We start from the raw sequence: 21,285 nt of genomic DNA, 5'->3' as shown, positions 1-21,285 counted from the left end.
ATGTTTATATGTGTAAGTGCTTACTGTTGAAGTTAAATGTATATGAAATGAGCATCAGGGCCAGAACAGCCCCAGGGACCCTAACCCCTGGGGCCCAGCATGACTTATTGTGGGAGGCGGCTGTGAGGCCCGGGGGCCCGGCCATGTGTCCCTGGGTGCCCTGGTCCTACCAAGGGTACCCAGTGTTCTATGGGACCACAGGGGGATTCTCAAGGCCCCACAATCCCACTGGCTCCCTGTATTCTGTGGGATCCGGCACTGCTTCTGCATGCAGGGAGCTGCTGCAAATGCAGCTCCCCTCATGCAGAAGCGATGGTTTTATGTCTTTCTCTGCCCAAATGTCTGTGGGCAGGGAAAGAGCTGAAACTCCACTTTCAGCAAGCGGGAGTACTTTGACAGCTCCCGCTTGCAGGATACTGAGTGTTTGCTTTTGCTTGGCAGAAGCTGTCAGCTCCCACCAAGCAAAAGTATACAGCTATGTCCTGGGGTTAGCACCCCTGGACATAGCAGGAGCCTGAACTGGGGTCCCCAGGGCCATATATGGCTCCAGGAGGGGGGCCTATAACCCCCCTCCTTTCTTGTGAACGGGCTGTCCCGGGGAGGTGGTAGTTCCCAGGGCCAAGAACAGCCACCCTGTCCTCTAACTAAAAGAAAAAGAAATTAACAAAACCTTTAGTACCCTCTGTACCCTCAACTGACAAAACGTTTAGTACCCTCTGTAAGCCCCGAGTAAATGGTACCTCTCATACCTATGGCCTGAGATACTAAAGAGGGCCCCTCAGGGCAGCAGCACAAATTGTGCCACCCTCATGGACCCCTCGTCAATCACATGCAAGGCTGCCATTGCATGCTGCGTGTCTTGGTACAGACAAATGTGAAAACACAAAATGTCACATCCCTGTATGCCATGTCCCCTAACACTACATGTGATATTTATAAGTCACCCCTACAGCAGGCCTGATAGCCCTAAGGCAGAGTGCTAAATATTACATGTGAGGGCATACCTGCATGAGTAGGTATACCACTAGGCTGGTTAGTCCTATTTCTGCCAGTGCAGTGGACAGGAAAGCCATTTTATAACGTGCAGGACACTGGTGAAAAACGTGTTCCCTAGCTACATGATGGCTTCACTGAAAATACGGATATTTGGAATCAAACATCTCATATTGATAAACCCACACTGATTCCAGTGATGGATTTACCAATACATACACCCAGAGGGCACCTTAGAGGTGACCCCTAGAAACCTACACGGCTCTGTTGTGCTGTGCTTGCTGACTGGTTTCTGCCAGCCTGCCACCGAGACACTGTTCTGACCTTATAGGGTGAGAGTCTCTGCTCGAAGTAGACCCAGAACAAAAGCCTGTCCGGAAAGAGGGTGTAACCCCCCCTCCCACAGGAAGACCTGCTGATTAGCCTTCCATGGGCAGTTAGCCTCAAAGGGCTGCCATCTTTGAAATGCAACTCTGCCCCTCCCCTCACAGGGGAGGAAGCTGTCCACTTTGTCCAGGGCCCTCTTTGCACCTGGCCAGGTGGGAAAATAAGCTAGTCGGGTAGGCGTGCAAGTACAACTCCTAAGATGGGCTACTGTGAGGTGGACACCATTTTTCAGAAGGAGCAATTTTAGTGCTGGCATACTTCTTAATTCTGGGACAGGGTTATGCCCACTTCCCACAGCAAGTGGTCATATAGGGGGCTAAGTGACCCAAGGGTCAATAGCCCAATGACTACTACCCTACACTCCCCTAACACCCCTAAATTGAGTATTTAGGGGAGTTCCTGGCACCAGAGAAGCAGAACACCGAAGAGCCACAAAAGCAGAGAGGAGAGAAGAAGCAGCTGACCTGGTATCAGCCCTGCAGACCTGTCTGCATCCCTTGTCAAAACTGTGTCAAAGTTGACTCGTCCTGCAGCTGTTGACTCCAGATCCTTGGGGGGACTGCGTGCCTTCAATAAAGACCCAAGACCTCCTGTGAACAGTAGACCTGCTCTCCTGCATCCTGCAGAAACTCCAAAGCAAAGACTCTAAGGCCTCCGGAACTAAAGAAGACCCCTGACACTTGAAGCAACCCCTGCACCAGTGGCCCTGAGTTGAAGTGGACCAACAGTGTCAACAAGGTCCCCCAGCCCTCCAGATCTCAAGTCTATCATGCTTTCACCCCTCTCGAACTCCCCGACACTGCCTGCACCCTATACATGAAGGCCCCCTCAACCATGACTGCTCCCTGTGCATAAAGTCACCTCTGGATCTGTCGCCCCCGGGGCATGGAGAAGAGGACCCCAGGTGTCCCTAAGTCCCTGAGCATCGCAAAACTTGAACCCCCCGGTTGGTTCAACCCGACCGGCCTTCCAACCAGAGCCTGCAGCCTCTTTTCATACAGTGACCGATCCCTATGGAACCATATTGGGGGCCTAATGCTGTTTTTCACCCTTCACCCGGCCGTCCCGTGCTGCTGGTGGTGTACTGCTGGTGTTGCCTTGGACCTTGCCCATCACTTACCTTAACCTTTGGAGATTGGTACCATAAGTAGATGTACTGTATCTGTTTGCAGAAGCTTTTCTTCCTTCTGTAGGATACAATTGCAGAACTCAAAAATTGCACAAAGTATCCACTTTTGAAGTGAAAAGAATTTATATTTATAAATGTACTTACCTGAACAATTTTTCTCTGATGCCTAAACATATATAAAGATACTTTCTATTTTTATAAATTGGTGTGGCTCTCCTTCTTCAGTCTCATTTATTGATCATTGTGTGTATCTGCTGATGTCTTGCACTCCTCTGTGTTAAGCCTAAGGCTGCTCGACCACACTACCCCCTAAAAGAGCACTTTGGGATTGCATAGCAAGCCCCTGCTCACTCATGAGGGAACCCCTGAACTCTTTACACGGTATATCAGATTTTTGAATTATTACATAAAGAGCCAGCTTCCTAGAGGAAACACACTTTTTTTTTACCTCTGCTTGACGTATTGCCACATAACTTTCCATGCACAACAAGATTCACTGGTGTACTTTTTGGGGAAAATTTCATGAAGGTTCATCAAACAATGCCAAATTTATAGGCAAGTCAAAAATCGCTTATCCTATGGAAACGTGGTCCTGACTTATCCAAACACGGGCTCCTGCGCTTGTTTTTAAATAACTCCCGGGTGGGCCAGGTCCCAGTGGCATGCCAGCGAAATAGGAGGGGGGGCTCACAGGGCCCCCCTCCAAGGGCATATGAGATCCCAGAGTACAACCACCTCCCCAGGGAATTCGTTTTTATGGATGCAGGGGGTGCCCACATGGCACCCCATGCCCGGGGACTGCATATTTCCCAGGGCATATGTTTATAAACTAATGCGGGGGGCCCACATGGCCCACCGCAGCCCCAGGGACCTCCACCTTCCTGGGGCAGTTCAAAAAACGTATGTGGATGGGCCTGCTGGGAAAATTATGTTGTAATATTGTGGGGGGCCCAAGCAGCCCCCCTCAGTCCCAGGGCCACCACCTCTTAGGGGCAATTTATTCAAAATAAGGGTGGCTGCGCAGCCCCCCCACAGTCCGAGGGCCCTCCACCTCCCAGGGGCTGAAATAAATTAATGTAGGGTGTCCGTCGCAGAACCCCAGCCCCGGGGACCACTACCTCCCTGGGGCTAAATTGTTATGTTATGTTATGTTAATGGTTTTTGTACCGCGCACAGCTGCCCCAGCAAAGGGGCGTCCTGGCGCCAAGAAAGGTGAACACAACATCACAAAATGCAGCAAAGTCAGTTAATGTTATTAAAAAGGAGCGTTTTGATGCCACGTCTGAACCTGGTTAAGTCTTCCAAAGCACGGATGTCATTAGGGAGGGAGTTCCAGAGCTTGGCGGCTACTATTCGAAAGGAGCGGCCTCCAGTCCTGCTCAACAGAAAACGGGGAACAACAGCTAAATTCTGGCCCATCGATCTCAAAGAGCGAGAGGGGATATATGGAGTCAGGAGATTCATGAGAATGGGTGGAGCCAGGCCTTTCAAGATTTTAAAGGCCAGGCAAAGCACCTTAAACTCGATCCGCCGCGCAACAGGCAACCAATGGAGTGTTTGCAGTGTTCCGGACACTGAGCAACGTTTGGGCAACCCAAATATCGCTCTAGCGGCGGCATTCTGCACTCGTTGTAACCGCAGAAGTTCAGCCTTGTTCGTGCCTGCAAGCAGAGCACTGGCATAGTCTATCCTGGATAGTACCGATGCCTGGACCACGAGCTGTCTAGTGCTGGCCTCAAAAAATTTAAGCACCGGCCTGATGCTCCTAATAATGCCAAAGCAAGACGCAGCCACCTTCTTAGTATGGCAAATAAAACTAAGTGAAGTGTAAATTGTAAATTGTACAATGGAGGGGGCCTTGCAGCCCCCCTCTTGGAGCCATGGATGGCCCTGGTGACCCGCACCCCCCAGGGCCAGCTCCTGCTACATCCTGAGGTGCCCATCCTCTGGAGGTAGCTGGTTGCTTTTGCTTGGTGGGAGCTGACAGCTCCTTCCAAGCATAGGCAAACATAACTTTGCTTCCTGCAAGCCGGAGCTGTCAAACAGCAAATGTGCGTGCAGGTAAACAGATAAAAACATTGCTCTGAGAGACAGGGACTGCCTTTCAGCAGCCCCCTGTCTGTCAGAGCAATGCCGGCTCCCTCAAGAGTTGGGAGCTGGCTGGGTCTACGGGGCCGTGGGTCTCCCTCCGCAGTTCAGAAGGAGAAAGAGGAAAAATATAAAGGTCAAAAACGAGCAGAAAGAGGCAGAATAAAGGCCAGAAATAAGCAGAAAGAGATAGAATAAAGGTCTGCAACGAGCAAAAACAGGCAAGATAAAGGTGAAAAATGAGCAGCAAGAGGCAGAATAAAGGTCAGAAATGAGCAGAAAGAGCCAGGATAAAGGTCAACAATGAGCAGAATGAGGCAAGATGAGGGTGAGAAACGAGCAGAAAGAGGCAGAATAAAGGTCAGCAACGAGCAGAGAAAAGCAGAAAAAAGGTCAGAAATGAGCAGAAAGAGGCAAAATAGAGATCAGAAACTAGCAGAAAGAGGCACTCCTCCCCATAGTAAAAAAAGCCCCTACTTCTCTAAAGTACAAATCATCTAAGTTTTTTTTCTCTGCAGATCCACCTTGTAAAGTTATCTGTTAAAGAAGCTCAAGCAACAATCACATTGGCAAAGTAACAGACATGCAAGGTCACTGGAGACAGTTCTGCAGTGCCCCTTACGCATCTGTAGTGTATGTACTATACATTTACCCAATGAGGTAGGACTTACTAATCAGCCAGTAGAAAGTACTCCAGTGGGGTAGAGGCATTGCACAAAATGGTGACGTCTTAGATAAATACGCAAGGCAGGATTCATTCTGGCACAATGCTCATTTAACAGAAATGAAACCTCAATGTGACTCACTTACAGGTATAGTTGAAGTCCCATTTCTGTAAAGTACTAATCATTCTAACTTAGTGGGCGTGGCCAAGGCAAAGCAAGTGTGTTTTCTCTGTATTTCCACTGTGAAAATGTATCTGCAATCCTTGATGGAGGTGTTTGCATCCTTGCTTTTCTTGAGCGTAAAATCTCATATAGTGTCTGTAACGAGGGGGTTCTATCTTGACATTTGCTGGTGAGACCAGAAATCGTGTTCTAATCTTTTCAAAACTACAGTATGTAAACTTGCCTACAAGCATGGCCCCATATACATTAGTGGTATGCAACATCATAGCAGAATGATGGACAGCTTAATAAAAGAACCCCTAATGCATTTCCCGCCCATTTTGGAGATGCGTTCCTCATGCCTAGGAATACAATGGCATTTCCACCAAACAAAGAAGCACTTACTTCCGCAAAGTGCAAATCATTCTAGTGTGTTTTTTCTGCAGTTCAACAATTTTAAAGATATCTGGTGAAGACGCTTGAGTAACAATCACATTGGCAAAGTTACACACACATAAGGTCACAGAGAAATTTTTCTCTGAGTCTTTTACGCACTTTTAGAGTATGAGATGCACCATACATTTACCCAATAAGGTAGAACTTACTAATTAGCTAGTTGAAACTACTCCAGTTGTGTAGAAGTGTTGCAAGAAACGGTGGCCTCTTCTTGGATAAATATGCAGGGCAGCATTCCTTCTAGCACGATGCATATTTCACAGAAATTTAACCTTAACAGGTTACAGTTAGGAAATAAAATACAAAAAACTTTTGAAATTCACTGAAAAAAACAAAGATTACAGGGATGTTATAGTTACAAAATAACATTATGAAAAATAGAATTTCACTGAAAAAACCAAAGGTTACAGGGACGTTATAGTTAGTCTCAGATTTCACATGTGCAAAACTATAGAAATTCAGCAGCTATAGTTACCTGAGCTAACTATAAAGTACACCCTCACAATTCACTGCTTATGATATCTCATATCACACCACTCGTGAAATGGTCAGTGACATCACTGATTACATCACTCATGACATCTCAAATGACAACACTGATGACATCATCTACATAACCACTCACACACAGCCTCATACACCCATACAACCACTCAAGCAGCCAATCACATCCCCACAAAACCACTCACTCCATACAACCACTCCCACACCCACTTACACACTCATAAAACCATTTACACACTCATAAAACCACTCATGCACCCACACAACCACTCACAAATCCATAAAACCTCTTAAACACCCACACAGCTTACCTGGGTCCTGGGGGTCTCCAGGGCCATTAATGGCTCCAGAAGGGGGTCCGCGCGGCCCCCCTCCTTTGTTATTTTAGGGCCTAAAAAGGGCAAGGAGGGACAGCCATGCAGCTACCCTCCCCTTTCAAAATATGGCCAAGCCCTGGTGAGGTGATGGTCCCTGGGGCAGTAAATAGCCTGGGATGGGGGCCACGCTGCCACCCTCCCTTCTTTATGTTCAATTGGCCTGGCCCTGGGGAGGTGGCGGTCCTCAGGGCATAACGACCTACAGACGGGCCGAGATTAGCTCATTGTCCTGGCCCCTTCCCTTTAAAAACATATGGCCCTGAGGCATGGGGTCTCCAGGGTCCAATAAGGCTCATGGAGGGGGGCTATGTGGCCTCTTCCCCATGAAAAAAAGGCCCTGGGGTCCAATGAGGCTCGAGGAGCTGTGCCATGAAGTCTACTTTCCCTTTAAATATAAAAGACCATTGGAAATGAGTTCCCAATGGCCTAATAAGGCTTGGGAAGGTGGCCATGCATCCCCATCCCCTTTAAAATACATAACACCCTGGAGGAAGGGGTCCATAGGGCCTAGTGAGGCTTAGGGAGGGGGCCAAGAGCCTCCTCCCTTTTTATTGAAATGGCCCCAGGGATGGGATCCCAGGACCTAACAAGGCTCGGAGAGGGGGGCTGTGCAGCCCCCCTCCCATTTTTTATTATATTTGATGCCAGGGATGTCATCAATGATGTCATTTGAGATATCATCAGTGATGTCATAAATGATGTCTTAGAACATGTCATGAGTGATGTAATATGTGAAGTCATATGCAGTGCGTCGCAGGAGCGCAAATTATAGTTAGCGCTTCTGAGTATTACTGGTGATTTTCTGTGTTTTTTTAGTTCAAAACATTATTGTTGTCATTGACATATCCACCTAACTATAATGTTACTTTAACTTTTGGTTTGTTCAGTGAATTTATAGTGCATAAAATAGAATAGAAAATGTCCTTCCATTTCTGCCACATTTTCACAAAGAGGACAACTATCAGTGCTTGTGGTCTCCAAACACCATTTGGCAGTGAAATTGTTAATGGGTAAAATGCTTAGTCGAAATTTATGTAAAGTCTTTAGCATAAGTAGGCAGTACATTGTCTATTTATGGTACTAATTTTAAAGAGGACTTTAAATTCAAAACGTATCAATTAATTCTCCCTCCACTGCTCCCATGTTCCAGTTCTCTGATTCATGGGACCAGTGTTTCATTTTTACCAGTTTTAATTCACTTCCATTTATGGCTCCTAGATTGACCCAAAAACCTTGTAACCCCAAAATATAAAACCAATATCTCACATATTTCAGCCAAGATACAACTTTGGATATATCCATTCGCATCAACAACAACAAAAAGCCTTTCTATTTGAGACCAGCTCTTCTGAATGCCAAAGCCTCAATCAATACAAAAGTGGTCTCAGGTTCGCTATGTCAGCGAATCTCTTTAATCCTATATCCAAAAAAAGGGTAAGTGTTGGAGTTCCTGCCCTTTTTATACATCTGAATGATCGTGGCTCCTCTCCAAGAAGCAAGAATCTCTGAACCAGCTAGATTGGCACTGAAGAGAAAATGTACATATGACACCTGTATCATAGGCACAGAGCGAAAGAGATCCTTGGGAATCTTGTCAGGGCCAGTGGCGTTTCCGCTCCTCAAGCTTTCCCTGGCCATTGATGTGTCCAAAAGAGAAAATGTGATCTTATCAGATTGCTCATTATCCACAGTACTTTGCTCTCAGATATGGTCTGTTCAGGGGTGTCATCTGATGGACACATGTTATAAAGGGTGGAAAAATGGGAAATCCATGATTGCAGTTATATATAAAACTCATCCAAATTAGAACAATTCAGACTACCATGAACAAAGATATGCCAAAAGGAGCCATTATCCTTGCAGCATCCAGTAAGAAACTATGCTCATAGCTCCATGTAGCACACCATTGCTCATGATAGTCTGCATTGTTCTAATTGGGGGGAGTTTTATGTAAAAAAACAAATCAAAGAGGAACTAAAAACTCCAATACAAAATGGGAAATATACCAAAATGCTAGAGGAAATTGATAATTCTACAGCTACATGGAAACAAAGACAAAGAATTTAAAAAAAAGGGAAATTCAAAAGGGGCTCATAAAACTATAAAGCTGACATCCTATATACATCTGGGCAGTAGTTACACAAACACATCTGGGCAATTTACATACACAAGAAATTAGTTCAATCAACAAACAGAAACGGCAATTTGTTTGGTGGAAATTATTATGAGTTAAGAATGAAATTAGGTTGAAGACCCGGCAATAGATCCAATGGAAAGTAGCAGCAATCAAAAAGTGTCTATTTTAGACAAAGCAGCAATTGAAGGTCCAAGAGGAGCATGAGGAAAGTAACAAGAAACTACTGACAGTCATGAGACAAATGAAAAGGAATGTGTTCTAAACTTATTTAACAAAGACATTACACAACATAGGAAACAATTAATTCAAAAAAGGTTAACTTTTATACCAGCTCAAGATATGAGCAAATTTCAAATGAAGGAATAGCTTTAGTAGTTTGTGAGGAAACTGCATTGGATATATTCTTCATACAACAGAGCAGTGGCCTAAGGAAACTTGTGGAGGCCCCCCCACACTTTGGACATAGTCAGGAGTTCTCAGACTAGGGGCCTGCCACCCCTGCAGAGTGCCAGAGGGTGCCCCCTTGAGCTGCCCCCCACTGCATGGGCTACAGGGTTCTATTAATACACCACTGCAGCAGAGGTTGCAGGAAAAGAAAGAAAGTATTCAATTCGAAAACACTCAAAGTCCACCTATATTAAATACAATTATTAAATTGCAACACAGAGAGTGTGGTGCATAAAAGCCATTGAAAAATGTCACTGTGTTTGAAAATAACACTGCTAAATTATACAGCCTGAAATGAAAATGAGCCGACAGTTAAGTAAGAGGGAAGATGTGAGAGTGACAGCTAAAGTTGGCAAGATGGCACATATGTCCTTTTGGACGAGACGGTATAAAGAAACCATATAAGATCTTATTCAACTGCAAGAACAGCTTCATGAAATATGGACCCAAAATATGAACTACAGTGAGCAATCGATACATTTTTGCTGGAAGCAATACAACAACAAATGATAAACAATGACAAAAAGAGCTATCTGTTACAGATTGCAGGATTAAAAGTAATCTTACACTGCCTCCAATAGTGTCTGGAAGGTGGTCCAACTGACCGGTAAGTTTCTCAAGGAAAAATCAAACAATAATGAAACCCCCCACAAACATTGATATAGACAGTGACCAGGGTATCTTGGTTATGCAAAAGGTTTGTATTAAGAATAAATCAATACATTTTTACAATATCAACGGGTGCTCAAAGATGCGAGGGTGAGTACAGTGCTCAAGGTAGTGCTCGTAAAGGGACGGGGATGTGAAAGTGAAAGTAAAATAATGACAATATTTACAAAAGCGAGAACGACTTTTCTAACAATGTATCTAAGAACAGAGTATGAAGCCCAAGTAATGAGATGCCATGAATGAATGTTGTGTTCAGTTTAGCATCTAGTTAAATTCAACGTTTCAACCCCTGAGATTATGGGAAGGCAATTAATTCCTTACAGCAGGGTCTTCATCAGGACAATTGACACAGCAACCTCAGTATCGTACTGCGGAATCGACAGTGGGAAAATAGGCAGTAGGGCTAAGTCTCTCCAATTACAGGAAAATGAAGGGCGCAGCGTATACATAATAGAAAGGTTTAGATGCTTTACTGCAAGTGGTAAGGTAGAAATCAGCCTTGCAAATATTCAGGTATAAGGGGATTAATCCATCAAGAGTAATTACAGACGTACAAATTATCGACGTAGTGCAGAATCAATAGCATATATCAGATACATAAGGGTGAATCCAATAGTGCTTGGACAAGAATCAATTTTTGTTTCCCTCTCTACATACTTTGGCAAATATCCAGAGAAACAATGCTGGAAAACACCACCGATTTCCAAATAATACTACAAGAAGTACAATGTGTAAATATAATATCCATTCATTCTTAAATCTTTATTCGGATTTTGTAAGAATCTATAAAAGAATAAAACAAGGTAAAAAATAAACTATACTTTGGCTTAAAAACATTTTCAAAGTGTGCATACATAGGTCGACGTAGCAACTTAATTATTAAAACAAAATGGGATATTGATCCATAGGACATATAGAGCATAACATAAGTACAATCATGCAAGCGAAAAAAATCGCATAAGTGAGTGAAAACTATCTAGATCTGCCATCTTGTCGGCTTCATAACATACTCAGACGTTGACTAGCTAATTTTGCATTTGGTGCGTGAAGTGCAAAAACACTGTCACTGTATGAATGTATAGGTCGACATTGTGTCATGGTTAATAAAAATGAGAAAAAACATTATCAGTCTGGAATGCATAAAAAGAGATCGCTCAGGAGAATTGCGAGTACAATGTCCGCAAGAGTAAAAGAAAATATAAAACTTTTCCAGGACCATCAGCTTATAGTACTTATATAGTAACCTTGTCCAACTTGATTGCACAAAAGAGGAATATAGTGCAAGCTATCAAATATATAAGATCACCAGGGCTGGACTGGCAACCCAAAGCAGCCGTGGCAATTTTTTCAGACACTGGCCCCCACCCCGGGGGGAGGGGGAGGGGGGCAAGAGTAAAATATTGCTGCTTATCAAAACCGGCCCCCAGCACTGTTGCTTTCGTTACTGGGGCATATATTGCAGCATCGCTGCAAAACCTGCCCCCAGTAATAAAACTGGCCTCCACCCTTCCAACCACACGGGCAAACATGCAATGCCAGCTACTGCCAGACCAGCCCTAATGATCACAGGTGTTAACGGTCCACTAGGAAAATGCATAGTACATATAAGGACAAGGGAATATAAAAGACATATATATATACCTGGTATAAAACATAAAAGATGTAGAAACAGTGTCTTTATTATTTAACCTCGTACGTTAGACATTCTAGGTATGATTAAGATTTCCTTCTCATAATGGCGGACAAAATGTGTGAAGAAACTGTGTGACAAATGCCAACATCATCCAATTTGCATAGAAAGTTAAAAGGATCCTGATGGTAAAAAAATCTCAATGGCAGAAATATTGGCTGCAAAAAACGTTTCCTTATAGGTTTATGGAACTTGGGGAAGAAGATGAATTGCAATGTAGACTGAGTAGTTTCCCCATCGCATGGGCATTTACGTAGTTTTTGATCCCATGAACCCATTTTGGGGAAAGCTTCAATGAAATGCAAAATGCCTCACTGTAGTCTAGTGAGATGAAATCTATGCTGTGCGTTAGTTACAGCTACTAAGGGGCATATTATCAAGAACGGCGTTAAAATTATCGCCGCTTTAGCGGCAGAAAACTGCCGCTATCGGCGATAATGGGCTTGATAATATGCCGCAGAGAATTCCCATAGAAGCCCATGTTGTCACCAGAACATGGGCTTCTATGGGAATTCTCACGGGCATATTATCAAGCCCATTATTGCCGCTTTAGCAGCAGTTTTCTGCTGCTAAAGCGGCGATAATTTTAACGTCGTTTCTTGATAATATGCCCCTTAGTACCTTTGGATGCCTTGTAACCTGTGTGCCAGGCCATATCTGCAGACTGTTGATTTAGTTCTTTCTCTGATTTCCCTTTCTGTTTCTCTTTCTGCTTTGAGGACCATTTTCAATTCCTTTTTGCTGTATTGCAAGATGCTAGTGGGGTACTCTATGCTAGGATTTTCATCAATCTCCTTTAACAAGTTTTTCACATATGCCAGACAGGGAATTTTGTTGCAGTGCTCAGGTGCTAGACAGACTTAAATGATTTCCTTGGTGAACTTAGTACCTGTCTTACTCCAGATGCTATGCCAGATAATGATAGGGCTTATCTGAATTACATCTTGTAAGTGAGGTACATCTAATTTATTGCGAACTATATAGTTCGATGTTGAACGTGGCACTGCTAGGAGTCTGCATAGGAAGATATTTTACTGTGCCTCTAGGATTGTGCTATTTGTCATACCCCACAGGGAAGCCCCATAAGTGGCACCCAGTAGGCATTTGCTTTTGCACAATTGCAGCATTTATCTTATGGGTTTGTTACCTTTTTTTGCCCCAAATCTAGAAGGGCTTCAGATGAATTCATAAATTTCTGTTTTGCAATACTCAACTGAGAGACCCATTTTCCACTATGCAAGATGTTTATGCCCAAGTATGTAAAATTTCGTGTTGCTGTTAATTTAAGACGTTTGGCACAATGTGTTTTTTAAAGTTTCCCTTCCCACATACCATCATAAAACATTTCGTTATGTTAAATTTCAAATATTTCTCTTCCTTATATGGGCTGAAGTTGTCTATCAGGATCTGCAGACAATTTGCGGTTCTAGATAGCAGCACCACATTGGCGGCATATACGAGAACAGGGGTCGGTCACTTGCTAACCCTCGGGGTGTCAGCACTCACCTATTGCAATATCTTATCCACCCCATTAATATATAACAAAAACAGGACAAGAATGCACCCTTAACTGATGCCTCTTTTGACCCTGAAGGTTGTTGTGCATTCCCTGCTTGTTTGGTACCGTACTCAGGCAGCCAAAGGGTCATACAGATGTGATAGATCTGAAATAATGTCTGTAGGGGCACCCATTTTTGCCAAGGTATACCACAGGTTGGCATGATTTACAAGATCAAACGGACTGCTCAGATCTGCAAAACAGAGGTGAATATGACCCTCCTTGACTAAAGTATATTTACTAATAAGGAGGTAAGCACCTGGTTGTCTCTCCCCAAGTTTCCAACCTCTCAAAAATTGTTCTTCTCATTTTGCAGATAAATCCAGAAGGGATATTGGGCGGTAGCACCTAGCATCCCCTCTGTCTCCCTTTTGAAAAATTGGAACTATTATGCCCTCAGTCCATGTTGCAGGGAAGCAGCCTGGAGCTGCGGCATTGCATACTTGAGTCAGAATTAGTACCGAAAGTGTTATGTGTGATTTAAAAATGTCTGTGGGGACCCTAATGAAACCATGAGCCTTCCCTTTAGTGCACTTTTCAAGTGCAGTGCTTACTTCTTCAATGTTGATAGGTTTCAAAGATTGTGATCCTGGAGAATTATTGCCATCTGTGGTCAACTCTGCACAATCATTTTTGGGGTTAAAGATCCCATCAAAATAATTAATCCTATCCATGTGAGATACACGCGCCTCAACCTTGGGGACTCAAGTATCCCTGAGAAATGGTGTGTTGATTGTTTTCCAATACAATATGGAATCTCTGGTTTCAGTGGCCTATTCCAGGCAGGTCAAGGCCTGCTCTTCAAGATCTTTTCTTCTCCTGACCTATGTTTGCTTATAGTTAAGCCTAAATATTTTAACGTCCTCCCTATTTCTAGGTGTAGACTGCAATATTTTTTTGAGCTTCTAATTTGTGTGTGTGCATTGGTGGTCAAATCAAGAACAAATGTTATTTTCACTGGAGCTCTTGTTTACAGTTCTTAAATTAGCGACTATAGGAGAGTTATTTTTGCCAAAGGCCATTGGAATCTATTGTGGGTGGCATCCCATTCTGTGTAAATGATAAATTCATCAGGGTTTTCTTTTACTAATCATTTTAATCCTGCCCACTTGAGGCTTACACCACTGTTAAACTCTGCTGCTATGTGTGCTGTTAATTCTGTCCCTTCCTTGTTTTTGGTTTTGGTATTGAGGGTAAGTGTTAGTGGCAGATAGTCACTATAGGGGCTTAGTTCGACCGCAAACATTTTAAACAACCCTAGTCCATTTCCTGAGATCAATATATGGTCAATAATCGAGCTTCGGCCATTCCCATAAAAAGTTGGTAATGGGGCCATTTCACTGTCAGATCTTTGGTCCAGCAGTTCCAGATTGTATTTGTATATCATCTCACATAGCAAACATGTTTACATGCGATGAGGCTAATTTACATGGTTGTTATATAGCACATGATGAAATCATGGACGCAATTGAAGAAATGGTACTGAAACAAAACATGTTGAAACAAATCATATTTATCCAAGGACCTTTTTGCATCTTATACTATACTACTCTTTCTTCAATTTGGAATCAACCATTACATACAAACCATCAGAGTTGCAAGGGGCAGCAAGTTGGCACAACCTACTTTAAAATTGATATGCACAAAATGACACAGGAAATGATCTTGAGAAATGAAAACTGTAAGGACCCCATATTAATTTTCTGGCACTATACAGATGATGCTCTTGCAAACTGGAAAAATTCCATACTTTTCAAATTTCCTTAACATTTTCTGCAGAATAATTTTATCCACCTTAAATATTGAAAATTTAGAATTTACCTTTCAGGATAAAAAGTGCAGTGGAATGAACTTAAATTCATAACAGACCTACAAGTCAAAACTAAAGATGAGCACAGTATCTTACATGTGTGTAGTTTTCATTAATGAATGTTGATCCAAAATCTACCATATAGATGTTATTTAAGAATAAAGAGAATCATAATTTAAAAGCAAACCTATGACATAAGATCACAAGAAATATTGAGGAAATGGGATACCGTAAACAACTTTGGACAAAGCAATCCAAGGAATCATCGACATTACCCAAGAAGAGCCGAAAAAAAACAGAAGATGTAAGAGACCTCACAAAGTTCATCACATATTCCTGGCAAAGTCATAGAATTTGAATAACTGGAAAACACTGGACTATCACTGAACAAGATGAACTTTGAGTGAGGTAGGGTGTGGGAATCTAATTGTGATGCTCACAAGTAACAGTAATTTATACTGATCAAAGCAGATATGAACACATACAAAACCCAACAATTATTAAAGATAAAAGTGTCAGGCCATTTTGCTTGCCTGCAATGTATTCAATGAAACAATATAATTAAATGATCTAAAATTGAGCACGATCTTACAGAAAGGACAATCAATTTAAATATTATACTACATGCCGAACAAGCAATGTGATGTATGCACTTAAGTACCCTTGTGCATAATTGTGTGTCTGTGAAGCATCAAGAAAAAAAGCAGCATATCCAGACATAAATCTCACAAATCTGACATCAGAAATCAAAACATGAAATCAAATATGACTATCCACATTTTAGAATTAAAACACATCATGACACAATTGAGATTTCAAATATGTGAAGTGTAATTGGAATCCAAAAGAGGAGACAGCCAAACAAAACTCATGCAAAGAGAAAAATGGTGGATGGAAGTTTTACTAAAATTACAAAAAAAACATTTGAATGCATCATGCATACATTCATCATTTTTACAAGAAACGACTAGATTGATATTAACTATTCAACAATAGCAAAGGTGAGGCTGCTTTAACAAATATGGATGACACCATGTCACGTCATTTGATTGAATTAATTAAGCAATGAGAAAGAATGTCAAAGGGCCATATTGGCTAATGCAACCAGCAAAGAAATGTACGCAGAAGAGAACTGCTTGGATTTGAATAGTGTATTATAAATGGGGTAACCTGTAGGACCACTGGACCCGGGTAAACAATGGTACAAAAAAGAAGATCACAGTGGAAAACTGATTTTCTGATATACGTACACGGAACTCAATTCAAAAGCATTAAATAGTTCAGACGTCACTACAAAAACAGATTATTTCTCGTGATTTAATTTTGCATCACAGAAATGGAATTAAACAAACCATAAGAATAAGAAATTAATCAACATTGGTACACATTCGTGCTCAGAAGAAAAGGGAGGGAGTGATATGTTTTTGTAGTGATGTCTGAACTATTTAATGCATTTGAATTGAGTTCCATGTACGTATATCAGAAAATCAGTTTTCCACTGTGACCTTCTTTTTTGTACCACGGATTTGAATAGTATTGGCTGAAGTTATAATAAAGTTAAACTATAGGCTAGATTGTTTTTTATGTATATAGATACATGAATGTAATATTTTTGATTGCCAGACCATGTTGGCACAGTAGCAGTTGTGGAAGCAATAAAGTAAAAGTTTAATAACTTGCTGTCAACAGCGTCCTACACAAGCTGCTGATAATATCCTCGTGCCACCCCTGGAAGGTTGGTAGACTGGAGCATCCTTCCATTACTTGGTGCTTAAAAATTCCTATTCCTTGTTCATTGCCATCAGCAATGCTATGCTTTACTGATCTCTATGCATTAAAGAAGTCAAGGCGCTGGTGCTACAAGGCGCATATGGCAACAACTCTCAGGCCCTTATTTTTCAAGGTTTTGGATTGCTCAGGCACCGAGCAAGGGAAAGCAACCACAATGCAAAGCCTAAATGCTATTTATTAATCTATGCAAGGCCACCTAATTTGGCCCTGCATAGCTTGTTAAATCTAGAGTCACCCAGGGCAGCACAAATCACTACCCTGCGTTACTCTGAGGCAGGGAGAAGTGCATCCACCCATGCATTCTGACACATTCCCAGATTTACCAACACTGTTAGACCTGGGAATGTGTTATAATTGTACACCTCCCCATCAGAGGCGCAATGAGGAGAAATATCCTTATTTCCGCATTGATTCCTCTTTCTAATTTTTTTAATGTGCTGCATTCTGCAGCACACTTAGAAAGAGGAAAATTCCTTTGAGGATTGTTTTTGTGCACGAGCTGCCTCTTTCTGTACAAAAACAATCCTGTTTACAACGTAGGCACCCTTACACCATGGTGCAAGTGTGCCCGTGTTGGCGCTAGGCAGCAGTTTGTGCACTAGCACAGGAAGAGAGCAGGAATGTGCTGTAAAATGTTAAATATGGTGCATTCATTCAGCGCATGAAAGTGGCTTGGTGGTATGCATGAAATATTATTAAATATGGGCCTTAGTTTGCAACCTGGAATAGTATGCATGTTTGTGTGTTATCGGAGTATAACACATACAAGAGAACTTGCAAGAGAGACCTCGATGATGCAACTCCTGTGCCATTTCAGTTATCCTTCCTCTTTACTATCTGCTCCAACAGCTGGATCTGTACGTTCTACGCGCTAATTCATAACTCAAGCCTCAAGGGGGAGGAGGCACCACCCTTCAGGGGCCCCATTCAGTCCAAGGTTAATGCATATCTGTGAGATAATGGAGCCCTGAGGCCCCCTCACCACATTCTGCAGGTAGGGGGGGGTATCATTTTAAATTACACCACTATCATAGCTGTAGCTTCAAAGCTGATTTTTCATGGTTTCATTGGTTATACTCAATGGGTCTGATTCACAAAAGTAAACTTAGACCAAAAGTCTCAGTTCAGATCTGAAATTCAAGTTTAGACCTAAAGTCTAACTTTACTACTACTAAAGTTAGACTTTTGGTATAAGTTAGACTTTTGGTCTAAACTCAGAGCAAAAGTCTAACTTTAGTAGTAAGAAAGTTGGACTTTAGATCTTAACTTAGACTTTTGGACTAAGTTTACCTTTGTGAATCAGGCCCGTTGTCTTACAGATTATTTTTTTTTTAAATCAAGTATTGACTGCAGGTACTATATTGTAGACTATTCATGGGTATATTATGCTTTGTATGAAATATATATATATTGCTTATGACACCTTGTGTGGCGTGATACATCAGGCATTTATTCTTCACCCATATATACAACTGTACAACACATACACTTCATTTTCCACATCTTTTAGATCAATGTTTTGCACATATACTGATAAATGAATATGCATCCTGTGCATGGATTCCTTTTTAATTAAGAGAAACGTGCATTTTGCACACATGCACAGGAACAATTTTGCACAAAGCCCGTTTTTTCTTCAATTCAATAGACCTTGTGTACCAAGCCAGTTGAGCACAACATCTGGAGATCTCAGCTGTTGATGTTTACACATCCAGGATAATACAGTGATAGGCAACAGATAATCGCAGGCGAGCTGATTTATGATTCTTTTACGTCATAGCACAGTAGCAGAAGGAAATATTCAGGAAACAATGAAATGTAGAAAATAACTCAACATGGGGCCTCAGTATTTCCAAGCCTGACACCTACTTCCTTCCTTAGGAAGGGACAAGCTGTATGGCAGTGTTCTCCTCTCTGTTGCATCAATAATACACTTCACAACGCATAAACATTCCCACGTTCAGTCTGCTACAATTTAAGTAATGTGAAAACCTAGTTATCAGAAAATTAATTCTTTTTTCGGGAAAGCTGAGAATGTTCAGTAAAGAGCAGGGAATTATCTGCAAACACCAACTGCTAAGTTTTTTTATTAAATAACTGACATTGCACTTATTCCAAACATCAGCTCTAAGGACCTCATTTATGGCATTTTTGCGTAGGGCTGCTGCGCTGCCACACCAAAGTGAAAGGGCAGGAATGCACCATATTTAAGCGATAAGGTGCCTTCTTATCCTTTCAGCCTGTGCTCGCTCTGTTTCGGCAGCCTAGCGCCAATGTAGGCACCTTCGTTCCAGGCAGGATTGTTTTTGTGTTTCCCTGCACAAAGAGAATCTTACTAGGCGTTTTCCTCTTTCTATCTATGCTGCAGAATACAGCACACTTGGAAAGAGGAAAAAAATAGGAAAAATAAGCATAGTTCTCCTCGTTACTCCCCACCTTAGGAGACGCATGGATTTGATACTTCCCCGAGTTTACATGTTTTGTAAATCTGGGGCAGCATCAAATTCCATGGGTGTTGCACTGGAAAACCCATGCCATGCCCATGGAATGCCTCATGGGCGCAGAGTAAAGCAAGGCAGCGACTTGCGCTGTGAAACCTTACTCATAATTTATGAGGACACTCAAAGGTACGCAGGGTGGCTTTGATTGGCTTCATAAATCTTTATGAGAGCCCTGCATCGAGCATATAGCGCTTTACATGGTGCAACAGGGATGCAGGGCTCTCATAAATGCAAAATTTGCTTAGTTTCCTGTTGCGAAATTATATGAGCTTGTGGGAAAAATACTCAAAATCAAGTCAGAAACAAACCTGGCAAATAAGAGTTATTTTTTTAGTGCAAAATGCAGCCTTGTGTCCATCTTGGAAGCAGGAACGCATTTTTCTCTCGCTTTCTGTTTGCGCATCTTGTTCCCGTGCTCCTTGACTCCATGATAAGATTTGTTCCTAAAATAGAGGCACAATTACGCCCAATGGCGAAATGAAGTAATTTTGGCCATTTCATATTAAAAGTGTAAGCAGAATGACTGTAATTACCTGTGTGTACTTATGCTGGCTTAACGAAAATTTCTCCCAGGCCTAAATACACTGGGCCCGATTCACAATAGTAATCTGTGACAAAATCTCAATTTTACGACTTTCGGTATTCACAAAAGGCATTTCGGTTTAGTAAAGTTAGGATTCCTAACTTTACTACTCCTAAACTGAGACAAAATCCTATCTTTACGTCTTTCGGTATTCACAAAAGGCATTTAGGAGTAGTAAATTTAGGAATCCTAACTTTACTACTCCTAAATGCCTTTTGTGAATACCGAAAGTCGTAAAGTTAGGATTTTGTCTCATATTACTTTTGTGAATCGGGCCCAACATTTCTATGTATCAGCAACTGAATATGTTACCCTGAATACATTTCCATTCGAAGAGGTACATTTTAGAAGTACCATAACCTGGTGATTATGAAAACGCCTCTTGGTGACAGGTACATTTTATACATCAAAATGAAACCCTTCTTCATTTCATGTGCGCCAGACGGTGTCAAGGCCTCCCTCCATCTCAGCCATGCTGGTCTCTTATCTTGTCAGTATGTAAATGTCATAAGCGACAGAGATAAGCGCGGATATAGATTTCGAGGATTGGCGTTTTTACAGTGACAGAATAATTAAGGTACAATCAATCCTGACGGTTTCCTAAAGGTCATTGTGAAATGGGTTTAAATCGCATTGCTTCCTTGTCCTTCTCTGTGATTAAAGTACTATGCATTTCAAAAGTGGGCTTTTCCAACCACGTGATTGACACTTTCTGCATATTTACAAGTTAAATGGCCTGTGAAACCCTGCATGTCTGCAACACTGGCTTCATTTTCAAGTACTGTTCTAATATGTTGTGGATGTTGTATCATAAATAAGTAAAGAATGGCGTCAAGGGACCAGACTTGCAAAATACAAAGCGTTTGCACAATGGAAATACCCCAGACGTCTGAATAATAACTGATTATTAAATTGAAAAAAGCGGCTTGAACAAGCAGGCCCTGCAAAGGCCTTAAATAATGCAGCCGAAGTGAAACAATAAATAATCTGGATGTATAAAACTGTCTCACTGCTTGCCATGAATATTTTTTTCCCTATCAAGCTTTTTACTAACACAGCAAGTTTGCAGTTGTGAACTAGTCATTAGAGTCATAGAATGGGATTTATCTTTTTATTACAATAATCTGCTGATTTAGATTAGCTGGATCATTTAGAGGCTTGTAACGAGTCTGGCGGTCCCCGGACTGCCAGAGTCACAGGGGCGAGGCGGTGGCGGTCTTCCGACTGCTCCATTGCGACCAAGGCGCTCAGACTGCCTTGGGACCACCGCAACGGCCAAGGATCAGAGATGCCTGGCAGTGTTGCGACAGTCTTCAGACCGCAATATGCTTGTCGGGG

The sequence above is a fragment of the Triturus cristatus genome, chromosome 2_1 (genome assembly GCF_964204655.1).
Source record: "Triturus cristatus chromosome 2_1, aTriCri1.1, whole genome shotgun sequence".
Lineage (NCBI taxonomy): Eukaryota > Metazoa > Chordata > Amphibia > Caudata > Salamandridae > Triturus > Triturus cristatus.
The sequence above is the reverse complement of the archived record's forward strand: the minus strand, read 5'-3'. Positions refer to the sequence as shown.